At 49.5% G+C, this 17194-nt stretch overlaps 1 protein-coding gene across 3 annotated transcripts in view; it reads left to right on the top strand.

The window, feature by feature from the left end:
- The first annotated feature begins 9984 nt into the window (after positions 1-9984).
- LOC148454025 (RING finger protein 145-like) overlaps positions 9985-17194 on the top strand; it is a 55416-nt gene continuing 48206 nt past the window's right edge. The window contains exon 1 of one of the 3 annotated variants that reach the window (XM_088461337.1): positions 9985-10003. The gene's annotated coding sequence lies outside the window, so the exon portion shown is untranslated. The other 2 variants (XM_088461335.1, XM_088461336.1) reach the window with 2 other exon arrangements.

Here is a 17194-nt window from a genome sequence, read left to right as displayed (position 1 = left end):
AGGGTCAATTAAGGACCAGCCATGGTAAATTACACCAGCTTCATACCCAAGAGATTATAGATTGGAAGCAGTATCAATATGTGTGATACTATTGGGTAGAAGGGTGCCCCCTTCATTCAAAGAGATTCTCATACTGGTACATCTAGATGTAGACACCCGGCATTTCCCCGACGCCGGGAGACCGGCGCCCAGCATCCCGATCGTAGTGATGCCGGGCGCCAGAAGCGGACAGCCACGGGGGGGAGGGTTAGGTTTAGGGCCCCCCGGGACTTAGGGTTAGGCACCCCCCCGGGAGGGTTAGGCTAGGGGGAGGGAGGGTTAGGCACTCCCGGGGGGGACATAGGGTTAGGCACCCCCCCGGGGGACTTAGGTTTAGGCAGCGGGGAAGGGGGTGGTTAGGGTTAGGCACTTAGAGGGGGGATTAGGGTTAGGCACTTGGGGGGGAGGTTAGGGTTAGGCACCCCTAAGGAGGGTTAGGGTTAGGGGGGTTAGGTTAATAGATACTCACCTATCCACGATCGGGATTTCCAGCGCTGTCGGGCTTCCGCTGCCGGGATCTCTGCTGATGTCGGCCTGCCGCTGCCGGGAATCGAACCGCCGGCCATACCGATTCCGTTCGACCTAATTGCATATCAGAATAATAGATATAATAAATCAACAAAAAATAAACTACAAAAAATTTTCACGGATATCAAATCACATTTTCACTTTCTATCACTGTTCAAAAACTTTTTATCGTTACTTCGCTGAATTTGGTGTTACTTGCACCGATCCTTTTAATGCATATCTAATAAAATTCTATTTTTTGTATATTAATAAATAACTATACGTGCGCCATATATTGAGACAAACGCTTTCTCTCTTTTTCTAAGTAACTCGGTAATTGTCAATATTTGTCAGATGGCAGAATATAAGTTATATACGTCAATGATGGGGTGTGTTCACAGCTATACGTAATGTGTGCAGATGTATTTGTCCTTGTTTTTCTCGTATATACAACGCCAATGGATGAGGTGAAGAATCTGTAACTGTATGTACTGCATTGTCGTTACCTCTCTCGCTGACCTTTAGAGTACAGTTTGGCTTTTAGTAACCGCTGGGTATTCATTTATTTAGGGGGAGATTTAATAAAGCTTGGAGGGAGATCAAATTGGAGATAAATAGAACCAACCAATCAGCTCCCAACTGTCACTTTACAGGCTGTGTTTGAAAAATGACAGTTAGGAGCTGATTGGTTGGTGCTATTTATCTCCAATTTTATCTCCCTCCAAGCTTTATTAAATCTCTCCCTCAGGGCTCTATTTACTACAATCCGCATATTGAATGCGGATTGTAGTGTGATATTACCGAGGGAATTTGCATTGCGAATTCAGGCAATATCACAGGGATTTACTAGAAATCCCTTGCAGGGACAGTGCTTGCGATAAAGCTCTGTCCCTGCGGATCCCATCCGCACACTAGTCACGGTATTTTCGGAAAAAATACCGTGACAAAGTGCCCGTGCATGCGCCGACTGGCCGTCGCTGCTACCCCCCCCGATGCTAAGCCCCCTGGTGCTAAGCCCCGCCACAATCGTGGACCCCCGTCCACCCGCGACCCCCCCCTCCCTTAATTACACTTACCTGCATGATCCGTGCCTCCAGTGATGTCTTCCATGTCCTGCGGTCAGGTGATATCCCATACTGCACTGGGACCCCATCACTTGATGACCGGGCCGCAGTGCACTATGGGAGAATAGCTGATCAGAGGGAGGACATCACCGGAGGCCCGATCACCGGTCCCTGGAGTCAGGGAAGTACTTTTTTTTTTTTTACAATTTTTTCTTTTTTTTTTACAGTAAGCAGCTTGCGGTCTGTTTAGACCACACAACTGATTACTGGGGCTGCCTCTGGGCTCTGGTCTGCCCGTTAGAGCAGGGCAGGAGGCCGGTAACCGGGGGAGACCCTGGATAACGCCACCTTTTTCACTTTACTTTAGTCAAAATAATGTTAATAAATAGAGCTCTTAGTGTCTCATTAATAAAAAGGTCTAACACTGCTGTAAGAATTCCCTGTCATTAGAGAACAGTACAGCAACTGCTGATGAAGCTGGGGAGGGGCTCCTGGCTATATATGAGGGGATCCTGGCTATATATGGGGGTATTCCTGTGTAGGTGCCCTGCAGGCGTGTGCTGACTCTCCGTCACATTACTGACCTTCTCTCCTGCTGTATGTGCCAGCTGAGCCAGTTCAGCACTGGACGGGATCTCAGTGATCTGGGCAGTCCTAACCCAGCATCACCTGGTCTCTTATATGGGTGTCCCACACTCCAGGGCTAGGCAAGAAAATGGGGATGGTCACTAGTAGCTCCCCCCCTAACAGAGCCAATCTGCCTCATCAGCATGGCGGTGACAGGGGCTCCTACCTGCGCAGCTCAGTCTCTCTCACAACAGCTCTCCAACTGCCACGCGCTCCAACTGCCACTGGCCTTACCCCCTGACATAGATCATGTGACCTGCTCCTAACCTCTTGATGTGCTGCAGAGGCTGCTGGGGATTGTGACCTGCCTGTGTAATGACATGCCATTTAGTGCGATGCACTGCGTCAAACGTAATACCTCTGTCAAGCGTAACACCTTGCACAGCGGGGTATTACAGTTTCTTGTCCTCACAAGCCGGCCAGTATGTATAAGCTGAGGCTTACTTGGCTGGCCGGAGCCGTCCACCTGGTTACAGAGCTGTAACTAGACTTTTTGGTGCCCTGTGCCAGAAAGAGCATTGGCGCCCCCCTCATTTTTCAAAGGGACATAATGCACCCAAAAAAGGGGAATGGCCTCATGGGGAAGGACCAGGGAAGAGATGGGAGAGGCCAGGAGATGCTGGGGATGAAATAACAGGATGCTACAAGCAAGAATAACAATAAACAGAAATTTGACAGGCCCAAACAGCGCCCCCTGACCTGTGGTGCCCTGTGCGATGGCACCAGCCACACTACCCTAGCTACGGCCCTGCCTGGTTATACCAGCCTGCGACGTTGGTCGCGGTGCTGGGATCGCAGATGCAGGCGGGGCTGTCAGACACCTCCTGCTGCATTTACATATTTGTTCTTATGTGCGACTCTGCAATTCCGTCCTCTGCTGAATCAGCCTCCGAGTCACTACGAAGAGGTAAAGATGGCTCCGAGTACAGGTGAGTTCACGGAAGAGTTTCTTAAACTTTGAAAGGTAAAAAGTCTTATCACACTGGTTCCCATAATGCCCTGCGAAAGACGAGAGACGCTGCGTCACACAGACCCATCTCACCACTTCACGGGGGATGTAAAATTGCGTCGTGACTTCTGGCTGAATGCTGGGAAATTATCCTCCCACATATCATCGGTAAAGATCAAACGGCTTTCATGCAGCAAATAAGCCTCTCTGTAATCTCCATCATGCTGTAGGTTCTCGCGGATGTCGCTCTGGCAAACAGCGGCCTGACCCCAATTGTATACTGAGCTTGGAAGCGGAAAAAGCTTTTGATCTGATAAAATTGTATCATTTATAGACAGTCTTACTAGACAACGCCATTAAGTATAATGCAGATTTATTATCTCTAGTGCTCAGCCCTCATCTATAATTCTACCTAATAAATGTCTTTGTATCTGCGCCATGTTACAGGATTCGGGGACATGGGGGCCGTATTCCCCCCTTCTTGTTGCTGGAGCGTTGGAAGTCGCTGTATGACAGAGTTAGCGGCATTGTAGTTAGTAATATTAGCTCTATTTGTTTCTTTACTAGCAGAGACCAGACAGACAGGGCCATAGCCAGCCCATAGGGCACCCTGCGCTGGCACCAGGCGGAGAAGACTGGCACCTGGAGACTCCAACGGACGCTCTAGGTGGCGACTTCCTAGGCTGCAGGGCGCCGTTCCAGGCCGGGATTTATGTTGTACAGTATCAGCAATTTTACTGAAACTAAGGATAAAAGCGCGGTGTTACTGTATCCACCAATATGACATCATAGCTACAAACTCACCTTTCCACGGGACACCCAGTGATAGGAGGTTACGCAGGGGAAGCGGACTTTGGTGTAGTAACTTTTCCATCATGTTTACTGAAATCATTTAGATAAATAGAATGAAAGTGTCACTGTGCAAAGTATATGACAACTGTACCCCGATATATCACCTTCTCCAACTGTACCCCAATATATCACCTTCTCCAACTGTACCCCGATATATCACCTTCTCCAACTGTACCCCGATATATCATCTTCTACAACTGTACCCCAATATATAACATTCTCCAACTGTACCCCGATATATCACCTTCTCTAACTGTACCCCGATATATAACATTCACCAACTGTACCCCGACATGTATGACCGGCTCCAACTGTACCCCGATATATAACTTTCTCCAACTGTACCCCGATATATCACCTTCTACAACTGTACCCCAATATATAACATTCTCCAACTGTACCCCGATATATCACCTTCTCCAACTGTACCCTGATATATATCACCTTCTCCAACGGTACCCCGATATATAACATTCTCCAACTGTACCCCAATATATATCACCTTCTCCAACTGTACCCCGATATATAACATTCTCCAACTGTACCCTGATATATATCACCTTCTCCAACTGTACCCCGATATATAACATTCTCCAACTGTATCCTGATCTATCACCTTCTCCAACTGTACCCCGATATATAACATTCTCCAACTGTACCCCGATATATATCACCTTCTCCAACTGTACCCCGATATATCACCTTCTCCAACTGTACCCCGATATATAACATTCTCCAACTGTATCCTGATCTATCACCTTCTCCAACTGTACTCCGATATATATCACCTTCTCCAACTGTACCCCGATATATCACCTTATCCAACCGTACCCCGATATATAACATTCTCCAACTGTATCCTGATCTATCACCTTCTCCAACTGTACTCCGACATGTATGACCCTCTCCAACTGTACCCCGATATATAACCTTCTCCAACTGTACCCCGATATATATCACCTTCTCCAACTGTACTCCGACATGTATGACCCTCTCCAACTGTACCCCGATATATAACCTTCTCCAACTGTACCCCGATATATATCACCTTCTCCAACTGTACCCCGATATATAACATTCTCCAACTGTTCCCCGACATGTATGACCCTCTCCAACTGTACCCCATTGTCATATAACCATCTGCAACTGTACCCCAATGTACTCTCCTCTCCACCCGTACCCCAATGTCATATCACCCAATTCATCTGTACCCCAATGCAATCTTACACTCTCAGGGTCTGATTCACTAACAATCGCTATTCTGCTTATACGTACACAGCGCAGTTACTAATATCAGCGGTGATATGTAAATGTTTGGATTGTGATCGCAGCCTGACATAAGGACACCCACGTCCCCTTACTCACATCTGTATACTAGGGCAACATAGCGATGCAATCTGTAACATCGGAGCCATACGCACAGGTAAGGAATCTCAGACCTCACTGCTAACCTGCCCCCGCTATGAGGCCTCAGCTGCATCTGGTATCGCAGTGGATAATTTATGTACGCCCATGTTACGGCATTGCAACGCACTGGCACGCCTGTGTTCGCCCGACCACCCCCCACCCCCCATCCACAAACGAAACTTCCTGTTAATCAATGTGCCCTGGGTCTTGGTAGCCTCTGCAATTGCAGTCCCCATCGCAATTGCTAGTTCACGCACGTGCATTGCGTGCGTATTAGCAACTGTGGCCGATTCAGAGCCGGACGCTCTGACAGAGCGCTCGCTCTGAATCAGGGCCGGCCCTCCTACTTTTTGGAGCGGCCTGCTGGCCGCTCGCATAACTGTGGGTGACCACCCACAGCTATAGCGAGCGGCCAAAATGATGGTCGTGATGGTCAAGACCATCGCGACCATCGGGCTTGCGACGAGACCCTGCGGTAGGGTCTCGCTGCCGCAAGCCCTAGAGTGCTTTTGGCTCTATCAGAGTCAAAAGCACTCCCACTGACATCACTAGTGATGTCAGTGGGGCCTGCCCCAGACGGTAGGTGTTCCCATGGGAATGCCTCCGTCTGGGCAGCCACGCCCCCGGCCCGCCCACCAAAGGAGGCGTGTTGTCAATCACCATCGACAGCACGCCCCCTTTGCTGCGAGACCCATAATGACGGCTTGGCCATCGTTATTCGGGTCTCGCGCTTGCGCACGATGGAGCCGCCTCCGTCGTGCGCATGCACACTTGGGCAACATCGACCCGCTTGCGAGCGCTCAGTGCTCACAAGCGTGTCTGAATCAGGTCCTGTGTTCCTTGCTGAATCAGGCCCTCAATATGTACCCCAATGTAATATCCTGTCTACATCTGTACCCCAATGTAATATCCCCTCTACATCTGTACCCCAATGTAATATCCCCTCTACATCTGTACGCCAATGTAATATCCCCCTCTACATCTGTACCGCAATGTAATATCCCCCTCTACATCTGTACCCCATTGTAACATCCCCCTCTACATCTTTATGCCAATTTAATATCCCCCTCTACATCTTTATGACAATTTAATATCCTCCTCTACATCTGTACCCCAATGTAATATCCCCATCTACATCTGTACCCCAATGTAACATCCTCCTCTACACCTGTACCCCAATGTAATATCCTCCTCTACATCTGTACCCTAATGTAACATCCCCTCTACATCTGTACCCCAATGTAATATCCCCCTCTACATCTGTACGCCAAAGTAATATCCCCCTCTACATCTGTACGCCAATGTAATATCCCCCTCTACACCTGTACCCCAATGTAACATCCTCCTCTACACCTGTACCCCAATGTAATATTCCCCTCTACATCTGTACCCTAATGTAATTTCCCCCTTTACATCTTTATGCCAATTTAATATCCCCCTCTACATCTGTACCCCAATGTAATATCCCCATCTACATCTGTACCGCAATGTAACATCCTCCTCTACACCTGTACCCCAATGTAATATCCCCTCTACATCTGTACCCCAATGTAACACCCTCCTCTAAACCTGTACCCCAATGTAATATCCCCTCTACATCTGTACCCCAAGGTAACATCCCCCTCTACATCTGTACCCTAATGTAATATCCCCCTACATCTGTACCCCAATGTAATATCCCCCTCGACATCTGTACCCCAATGTAATATCCCCCTCTACATCTGTACCCCAATGTAACTTCCCCCTCTACACCTGTACCCTAATGTAACATCCCCCTCTACATCTGTACGCCAATGTAATATCCCCTCTACATCTGTACCCCAATGTAACATCCTCCTCTACACCTGTACCCCAATGTAATATCCCCCTCTACATCTGTACCCTAATGTAATATCCCCCTACATCTGTACCCCAATGTAATATCCCCCTCGTCATCTGTACCCCAATGTAATATCCCCCTCTACATCTGTACCCCAATGTAACATCCTCCTCTACATCTGTACCCCAATGTAATATCCCCTCTACATCTCTACCCCAATGTAATATCCTCCTCTACATCTGTACCCCAATGTAAAATCCCCCTCTACATCTGTACCCCAATGTAATATCCCCTCTACATCTGTACCCCAATGTAATATCCCCCCTACATCTGCACCCCAATGTAATATCCTCCTCTACATCTGTACCCCAATGTAACATCCCCTTCTACATCTGTACCCCAATGTTACATCCCCTCTACATCTGTACCCCAATGTAACATCCCCCTCTACATCTGTACCCCAATGTAATATCCCCCTCTACATCTGTACCCCAATGTAATATCCCCCCTCTACATCTGTACCCCAATGTAATATCCCCTCTACATCTGTACCCCAATGTAACATCCTCCTCTACATCTGTACCCCAATGTAACATCCCCCTCTACATCTGTACCCCAATGTAACATCCCCCCTACATCTGTACCCCAATGTAACATCCCCCTCTACATCTGTACCCCAATGTAATATCCCCCTCTACATCTGTACCCCAATGTAATATCCCCTCTACATCTGTACCCCAATGTAATATCCTCCTCTACATCTGTACCCCAATGTAACATCCCCCTCTACATCTGTACCCCAATGTAATATCCCCTCTACATCTGTACCCCAATGTAATATCCCCCTCTACATCTGTACCCCAATGTAACACCCCACTCTACATCTTTACCCCAATGTAATATCTCCCTCTACATCTGTACCCCAATGTAATATCCCCCTACATCTGTACCCCAATGTAATATCCCCCTCTCCTACCTGCACCCTTATATACCATCCCCTCTCCTACCTGCACCCCTATATACCATCCCCTCTCCTACCTGTACCCTTATATACCATCCCCTCTCCTACCTGCTCCCTTATATACCATCCACTCTCCTACCTGCACCCCTATATACCATCCCCTCTCCTACCTGCACCCCTATATACCATCCCCTCTCCTACCTGTCCCTTATATACCATCCCCTGTCCTACCTGCCCCCTTATATACCATCCCCTCTCCTACCTGCTCCCTTATATGCCATCCCCTCTCCTACCTGCCCCTTATATACCATCCCCTCTCCTACCTGCACCCCATATATACCATCCCCTCTCCTACCTGCCCCTTATATACCATCCCCTCTCCTACCTGCCCCCTTATATACCATCCCCTCTCCTACCTGCACCCCTATATACCATCCCCTCTCCTACCTGCCCCTTATATACCATCCCCTCTCCTACCTGCACCCCATATATACCATCCCCTCTCCTACCTGCCCCTTATATACCATCCCCTCTCCTACCTGCCCCCTTATATACCATCCCCTCTCCTACCTGCACCCCTACATACCATCCCCTCTCCTACCTGCCCCTTATATAACATCCCCCCACACCTACCTGCCCCCTTATATACCATCCCCTCTCCTACCTGCACCCCTGTATACCATCTCCTCTCCTACCTGTACCCCTTATATACCATCTCCTCTCCTACCTGCTGCTTATATACCATCCCCTCTCCTACCTGCCCCCATATACCATCCCCTCTCCTACCTGCCCCCTTATATACCATCCCCTCTCCTTCCTGCCCCCTTATATACCATCTCCTCTCCTACCTGCCTCCTTATATACCATCCCCTCTCCTACCTGCACCCCTACATACCATCCCCTCTCCTACCTGCCCCTTATATAACATCCCCTCACCTACCTGCCCCCTTATATACCATCCCCTCTCCTACCTGCCCCCTTATATACCATCCCCTCTCCTACCTGCACCCCTGTATACCATCCCCTCTCCTACCTGTACCCCTTATATACCATCCCCTCTCCTACCTGCACCCCTATATACCATCTCCTCTCCTACCTGCCCCCTTATATACCATGCCCTCTCCTACCTGCACCCCTATATACCATCCCCTCTCCTACCTGCACCCTTATATACCAACCCCTCTCCTACCTGCACCCCTATATACCATCCCCTCTCCTACCTGCCCCCCTATATACCATCCCCCCTCCTACCTGCCCCCTTATATACCATGCCCTCTCCTACCTGCCCCCCTATATACCATCCCCTCTCCTACCTGCCCCCCTATATACCATGCCCTCTCCTACCTGCCCCCCTATATACCATCCCCTCTCCTACCTGCCCCCCTATATACCATCCCCTCTCCTACCTGCACCCTTATATACCAACCCCTCTCCTACCTGCACCCCTATATACCATCCCCTCTCCTACCTGCCCCCCTATATACCATCCCCCCTCCTACCTGCCCCCTTATATACCATGCCCTCTCCTACCTGCCCCCCTATATACCATCCCCTCTCCTACCTGCCCCCCTATATACCATGCCCTCTCCTACCTGCCCCCCTATATACCATCCCCTCTCCTACCTGCCCCCCTATATACCATCCCCTCTCCTACCTGCCCCCCTATATACCATCCCCTCTCCTACCTGACCCCTTTCTGTATATAACGTGCGATCTGACATCAGGCCGCCAGGTGGCGATGCCGCATTACTTAAGCGCAAATCGATCTCTGGCTGCAGGTAGGACGCATGCGTATAACTCTGCCCTCACACATGATGGCGGATACAGAGTCAGGTGCTTGTCCCTGCCCTATCCCTGGTCACCACTCGGCGCTCACACTCGCCAGGTACACGAGAGACCACTACTCTGTACTGTACGGAGGGGAGAGGGGATGTATACTAGGGGTGACTTATACACTGAGGAATGGGGGGGATGTATACTAGGGGTGACTTATACACTGAGGAATGGGGGGGATGTATACTAGGGGTGACTTATACACTGAGGAATGGGGGGGATGTATACTAGGGGTGACTTATACACTGAGGAATGGGGGGGGCTGTATACTAGGGGTGACTTATACACTGAGGAATGGGGGGGCTGTATACTAGGGGTGACTTATACACTGAGGAATGGGGGGATGTATACTTGGGGTGACTTATACACTGAGGGATGGGGGGATGTATACTAGGGGTGACTTATACACTGAGGAATGGGGGGATGTATACTAGGGGTGACTTATACACTGAGGAATGGGGGGGGCTGTATACTAGGGGTGACTTATACACTGAGGAATGGGGGGGCTGTATACTAGGGGTGACTTATACACTGAGGAATGGGGGGATGTATACTTGGGGTGACTTATACACTGAGGAATGGGGGGATGTATACTAGGGGTGACTTATACACTGAGGAATGGGGGGGCTGTATACTAGGGGTGACTTATACACTGAGGAATGGGGGGGCTGTATACTAGGGGTGATTGTACACTGTGGAATGGGGGGATGTATACTAGGGGTGACTTATACACTGAGGAATGGGGGGATGTATACTAGGGGTGACTTATACACTGAGGAATGGGGGGATGTATACTAGGGGTGACTTATACACTGAGGAATGGGGGGGATGTATACTAGGGGTGACTTATACACTGAGGAATGGGGGGATGTATACTAGGGGTGACTTATACACTGAGGAATGGGGGGGATGTATACTAGGGGTGACTTATACACTGAGGAATGGGGGGGATGTATACTAGGGGTGACTTATACACTGAGGAATGGGGGGATGTATACTAGGGGTGACTTATACACTGAGGAATGGGGGGATGTATACTAGGGGTGACTTATACACTGAGGAATGGGGGGGATGTATACTAGGGGTGACTTATACACTGAGGAATGGGGGGGATGTATACTAGGGGTGACTTATACACTGAGGAATGGGGGGGATGTATACTAGGGGTGACTTATACACTGAGGAATGGGGGGGGCTGTATACTAGGGGTGACTTATACACTGAGGAATGGGGGGGCTGTATACTAGGGGTGACTTATACACTGAGGAATGGGGGGATGTATACTTGGGGTGACTTATACACTGAGGAATGGGGGGATGTATACTAGGGGTGACTTATACACTGAGGAATGGGGGGATGTATACTAGGGGTGACTTATACACTGAGGAATGGGGGGATGTATACTAGGGGTGACTTATACACTGAGGAATGGGGGGGGCTGTATACTAGGGGTGACTTATACACTGAGGAATGGGGGGGCTGTATACTAGGGGTGACTTATACACTGAGGAATGGGGGGATGTATACTTGGGGTGACTTATACACTGAGGAATGGGGGGATGTATACTAGGGGTGACTTATACACTGAGGAATGGGGGGGCTGTATACTAGGGGTGACTTATACACTGAGGAATGGGGGGGTTGTATACTAGGGGTGATTGTACACTGTGGAATGGGGGGATGTATACTAGGGGTGACTTATACACTGAGGAATGGGGGGATGTATACTAGGGGTGACTTATACACTGAGGAATGGGGGGATGTATACTAGGGGTGACTTATACACTGAGGAATGGGGGGGCTGTATACTAGGGGTGACTTATACACTGAGGAATGGGGGGGCTGTATACTAGGGGTGACTTATACACTGAGGAATGGGGGGGCTGTATACTAGGGGTGACTTATACACTGAGGAATTGGGGGATGTATACTAGGGGTGACTTATACACTGAGGAATTGGGGGATGTATACTAGGGGTGACTTATACACTGAGGAATTGGGGGATGTATACTAGGGGTGACTTATACACTGAGGAATTGGGGGATGTATACTAGGGGTGACTTGTACACTGAGGAATGGGGGGCTGTATACTAGGGGTGACTTATACACTGAGGAATGGGGGGATGTATACTAGGGGTGACTTATACACTGAGGAATGGGGGGGATGTATACTAGGGGTGACTTATACACTGAGGAATGGGGGGGATGTATACTAGGGGTGACTTATACACTGAGGAATGGGGGGCTGTATACTAGGGGTGACATATACACTGAGAAATTGGGGGGCTGTATACTAGGGGTGACTTATACACTGAGGAATGGTGGGGCTGTATTCTAGGGGTGACTTATACACTGAGGAATGGGGGGCTGTATACTAGGGGTGACTTATACACTGAGGAATTGGGGGGATGTATACTAGGGGTGACTTATACACTGAGGAATGGGGGGGATGTATACTAGGGGTGACTTATACACTGAGGAATGGGGGGGATGTATACTAGGGGTGACTTATACACTGAGGAATGGGGGGATGTATACTAGGGGTGACTTATACACTGAGGAATGGGGGGATGTATACTAGGGGTGACTTATACACTGAGGAATGGGGGGATGTATACTAGGGGTGACTTATACACTGAGGAATGGGGGGGATGTATACTAGGGGTGACTTATACACTGAGGAATGGGGGGATGTATACTAGGGGTGACTTATACACTGAGGAATGGGGGGATGTATACTAGGGGTGACTTATACACTGAGGAATGGGGGGGATGTATACTAGGGGTGACTTATACACTGAGGAATGGGGGGGATGTATACTAGGGGTGACTTATACACTGAGGAATGGGGGGGATGTATACTAGGGGTGACTTATACACTGAGGAATGGGGGGGATGTATACTAGGGGTGACTTATACACTGAGGAATGGGGGGGATGTATACTAGGGGTGACTTATACACTGAGGAATGGGGGGGCTGTATACTAGGGGTGACTTATACACTGAGGAATGGGGGGGCTGTATACTAGGGGTGACTTATACACTGAGGAATGGGGGGGCTGTATACTAGGGGTGACTTATACACTGAGGAATGGGGGGGCTGTATACTAGGGGTGACTTATACACTGAGGAATGGGGGGGCTGTATACTAGGGGTGACTTATACACTGAGGAATGGGGGGGCTGTATACTAGGGGTGACTTATACACTGAGGAATGGGGGGGCTGTATACTAGGGGTGACTTATACACTGAGGAATGGGGGGGCTGTATACTAGGGGTGACTTATACACTGAGGAATGGGGGGGCTGTATACTAGGGGTGACTTATACACTGAGGAATGGGGGGGCTGTATACTAGGGGTGACTTATACACTGAGGAATGGGGGGGCTGTATACTAGGGGTGACTTATACACTGAGGAATGGGGGGGCTGTATACTAGGGGTGACTTATACACTGAGGAATGGGGGGGCTGTATACTAGGGGTGACTTATACACTGAGGAATGGGGGGGCTGTATACTAGGGGTGACTTATACACTGAGGAATGGGGGGGCTGTATACCAGGGGTGACTTATACACTGAGGAATGGGGGGGCTGTATACTAGGGGTGACTTATACACTGAGGAATGGGGGGGGATGTATACTAGGGGTGACTTATACACTGAGGAATGGGGGGGCTGTATACTAGGGGTGACTTATACACTGAGGAATGGGGGGGCTGTATACTAGGGGTGACTTATACACTGAGGAATGGGGGGGCTGTATACTAGGGGTGACTTATACACTGAGGAATGGGGGGGCTGTATACTAGGGGTGACTTATACACTGAGGAATGGGGGGGCTGTATACTAGGGGTGACTTATACACTGAGGAATGGGGGGGCTGTATACTAGGGGTGACTTATACACTGAGGAATGGGGGGGCTGTATACTAGGGGTGACTTATACACTGAGGAATGGGGGGGCTGTATACTAGGGGTGACTTATACACTGAGGAATGGGGGGGCTGTATACTAGGGGTGACTTATACACTGAGGAATGGGGGGGCTGTATACTAGGGGTGACTTATACACTGAGGAATGGGGGGGCTGTATACTAGGGGTGACTTATACACTGAGGAATGGGGGGGCTGTATACTAGGGGTGACTTATACACTGAGGAATGGGGGGGCTGTATACTAGGGGTGACTTATACACTGAGGAATGGGGGGGCTGTATACTAGGGGTGACTTATACACTGAGGAATGGGGGGCTGTATACTAGGGGTGACTTATACACTGAGGAATGGGGGGGATGTATACTAGGGGTGACTTATACACTGAGGAATGGGGGGATGTATACTAGGGGTGACTTATACACTGAGGAATGGGGGGATGTATACTAGGGGTGACTTATACACTGAGGAATGGGGGGATGTATACTAGGGGTGACTTATACACTGAGGAATGGGGGGGCTGTATACTAGGGGTGACTTATACACTGAGGAATGGGGGGGCTGTATACTAGGGGTGACTTATACACTGAGGAATGGGGGGGCTGTATACTAGGGGTGACTTATACACTGAGGAATGGGGGGGCTGTATACTAGGGGTGACTTATACACTGAGGAATGGGGGGGGGCTGTATACTAGGGGTGACTTATACACTGAGGAATGGGGGGATGTATACTAGGGGTGACTTATACACTGAGGAATGGGGGGATGTATACTAGGGGTGACTTATACACTGAGGAATGGGGGGGATGTATACTAGGGGTGACTTATACACTGAGGAATGGGGGGATGTATACTAGGGGTGACTTATACACTGAAGAATGGGGGGGCTGTATACTAGGGGTGACTTGTACACTGAGGAATGGGGGGCTGTATACTAGGGGTGACTTGTACACTGAGGAATGGGGGGCTGTATACTAGGGGTGACTTGTACACTGAGGAATGGGGGGCTGTATACTAGGGGTGACTTGTACACTGAGGAATGGGGGGCTGTATACTAGGGGTGACTTGTACACTGAGGAATGGGGGGCTGTATACTAGGGGTGACTTGTACACTGAGGAATGGGGGGCTGTATACTAGGGGTGACTTGTACACTGAGGAATGGGGGGCTGTATACTAGGGGTGACTTGTACACTGAGGAATGGGGGGCTGTATACTAGGGGTGACTTGTACACTGAGGAATGGGGGGATGTATACTAGGGGTGACTTATACACTGAGGAATGGGGGGATGTATACTAGGGGTGACTTATACACTGAGGAATGGGGGTGATGTATTCTAGGGGTGACTTATACACTGAGGAATGGGGGGGCTGTATACTAGGGGTGACTTATACACTGAGGAATGGGGGGATGTATACTAGGGGTGACTTATACACTGAGGAATGGGGGGGCTGTATACTAGGGGTGACTTATACACTGAGGAATGGGGGGGCTGTATACTAGGGGTGACTTATACACTGAGGAATGGGGGCTGTATACTAGGGGTGACTTATACACTGAGGAATGGGGGGCTGTATACTAGGGGTGACTTATACACTGAGGAATTTGGGGGATGTATACTAGGGGTGACTTATACACTGAGGAATGGGGGGGATGTATACTAGGGGTGACTTATACACTGAGGAATGGGGGGATGTATACTAGGGGTGACTTATACACTGAGGAATGGGGGGGCTGTATACTTGGGGTGACTTATACACTGAGGAATGGGGGATGTATACTAGGGGTGATTGTACACTGTGGAATGGGGGGGATGTATACTAGGGGTGACTTATACACTGAGGAATGGGGGGGCTGTATACTAGGGGTGACTTATACACTGAGGAATGGGGGGGCTGTATACTAGGGGTGACTTATACACTGAGGAATGGGGGGATGTATACTAGGGGTGACTTATACACTGAGGAATGGGGGGATGTATACTAGGGGTGACTTATACACTGAGGAATGGGGGGGATGTATACTAGGGGTGACTTATACACTGAGGAATGGGGGGATGTATACTAGGGGTGACTTATACACTGAAGAATGGGGGGGCTGTATACTAGGGGTGACTTGTACACTGAGGAATGGGGGGCTGTATACTAGGGGTGACTTGTACACTGAGGAATGGGGGGCTGTATACTAGGGGTGACTTGTACACTGAGGAATGGGGGGCTGTATACTAGGGGTGACTTGTACACTGAGGAATGGGGGGCTGTATACTAGGGGTGACTTGTACACTGAGGAATGGGGGGCTGTATACTAGGGGTGACTTGTACACTGAGGAATGGGGGGCTGTATACTAGGGGTGACTTGTACACTGAGGAATGGGGGGCTGTATACTAGGGGTGACTTGTACACTGAGGAATGGGGGGCTGTATACTAGGGGTGACTTGTACACTGAGGAATGGGGGGATGTATACTAGGGGTGACTTATACACTGAGGAATGGGGGGATGTATACTAGGGGTGACTTATACACTGAGGAATGGGGGGGCTGTATACTAGGGGTGACTTATACACTGAGGAATGGGGGTGATGTATTCTAGGGGTGACTTATACACTGAGGAATGGGGGGGCTGTATACTAGGGGTGACTTATACACTGAGGAATGGGGGGATGTATACTAGGGGTGACTTATACACTGAGGAATGGGGGGGCTGTATACTAGGGGTGACTTATACACTGAGGAATGGGGGGGCTGTATACTAGGGGTGACTTATACACTGAGGAATGGGGGCTGTATACTAGGGGTGACTTATACACTGAGGAATGGGGGGCTGTATACTAGGGGTGACTTATACACTGAGGAATTTGGGGGATGTATACTAGGGGTGACTTATACACTGAGGAATGGGGGGGATGTATACTAGGGGTGACTTATACACTGAGGAATGGGGGGATGTATACTAGGGGTGACTTGTACACTGAGGAATGGGGGGCTGTATACTAGGGGTGACTTGTACACTGAGTTATGGGGGGCTGTATACTAGGGGTGACTTGTACACTGAGGAATGGGGGGCTGTATACTAGGGGTGACTTGTACACTGAGGAATGGGGGGCTGTATACTAGGGGTGACTTGTACACTGAGGAATGGGGGGCTGTATACTAGGGGTGACTTGTACACTGAGGAATGGGGGGATGTATACTAGGGGTGACTTATA

The sequence above is a fragment of the Taudactylus pleione genome, unplaced genomic scaffold (genome assembly GCF_031769625.1).
Source record: "Taudactylus pleione unplaced genomic scaffold, aTauple2 ptg001036l, whole genome shotgun sequence".
NCBI classification, from domain to species: Eukaryota; Metazoa; Chordata; class Amphibia; order Anura; family Myobatrachidae; genus Taudactylus; species Taudactylus pleione.
This window is presented reverse-complemented; position numbering and strand designations above follow the sequence as displayed.